The 1,429-nt window shown below is 38.2% G+C and overlaps 1 non-coding gene across 1 annotated transcript; it reads left to right on the forward strand.

Moving 5' to 3' along the window:
• LOC143372765 (U6 spliceosomal RNA) lies at positions 1–107 on the forward strand. Its single transcript, XR_013086359.1, has one exon. It is a non-coding gene; the product is annotated as a U6 spliceosomal RNA (small nuclear RNA).
• Positions 108–1,429: the final 1,322 nt, after the last annotated feature.

Consider the following 1,429-nt stretch of genomic DNA (forward strand, 5'->3'; position numbering starts at 1 on the left):
GTACTTGCTTCGGCAGTACATATACTAAAATTGGAACGATACAGAGAAGATTAGCATGGCCCCTGCGCAAGGATGACACGCAAAATCGTGAAGCGTTCCACATTTTTTTGTGATTTTTTTCTGTATTATTTTTAAAAAAGTTCTGGAACTTTTCAATAGGTTCCATTTAAAACATGGACAGCGGAACTTTTTTTAAAAATGTTCTCACGTTATAAGTTCCCAGGAAAACCGATGAAATAAAAGTTCTTGAAAATAAAGGTTCTAGTTGAAATGGAACTTATAAAATATAAAGATTAAAAATTTTCTATAACAGGAACAGATATTTTGTTCACCAATATTAAAAAAATTCTCAATCGTTGTAACAAATACTGAATACTATTCAATGGATAGTACTACAACAATATTAAATAATGTTATTTAGGTATTATTCTTGACAAGTTCTCTTTTCTGTTCAATACTTCTTATGAAACCATTAATGTTACTTATGTTACAATTTTCATACCTTTTATTAAATAAACATATGAAGAATATGATATTACATTGTTAAATAAAACTAGTACCTAATAGTTTAGTACTTTTCTTTATCTTATGAAAAAATTTTAATAAATGCTCTAATGTAACTTGTTTCCATGTAAATTCCAAGGTAAATTTTTTTCAATGAAAATTCCACAGGGACAGATATTTTCTTAAACGAAACATATAAGTTCCAACAGAATTTTTTTTAAAAACGAGGGTTCGAGAACTTTTTCGACCGCTGATTTTTACTGGAGTGAAATTAATTAATCTCTCCCTTGTATTATATCGTCCATTTATTTTATGCAAACGAGGACCGCATCGGTTCTTCTTTCCCTTCGCAAAATAGTTTTCGGTAATGGCACATGGATCTACGCGTATTAACCGCGTGGCAATTACGCGTTATTTGTTTAGACGATCTTGATAGGCAGAGGGGACGAGTAATAGAGCTCGTTTCTGTCGCTAATCCGCGATCGCCCCCCGCACGATTGAAAAGAGATTCACCCCGCGTCGAATCCCATTTGTCGAACTTCGCCAGAGGTGGTTGTATCGAGATGTAATTTCATGTCCCACGGGGGTGGAGGAAACATCAGAAATTAGCGATAACAATCATCCGGCGAGGGGCGACGATTTCCAGGCAATTCGCGCCGAACCCTTCGCCCTAATTTCCCTTGATTCGGTCCCGCCTAAATCGCGGCAGATGCGATCAGCCGTGTCGCATTCCGCGTTCAACAAATTATTCACCCAAAGTGCATTTGTACCGGATTCCTCGGCGTTCGGCCATTATATTCCCGAGCCTCGTGTTCAGTAATTGACACCTTTGAAAAGGTATCGACGTCGAGAGGGTGGAGTTGCCCCGCTCTAATTGGATCGAACGCGGAATAACGAAGGCGAGGACGACGCGGCGCGCGTGCCG

This window comes from Andrena cerasifolii, chromosome 8 (assembly GCF_050908995.1).
Source record: "Andrena cerasifolii isolate SP2316 chromosome 8, iyAndCera1_principal, whole genome shotgun sequence".
Classification (NCBI taxonomy): Eukaryota; Metazoa; Arthropoda; class Insecta; order Hymenoptera; family Andrenidae; genus Andrena; species Andrena cerasifolii.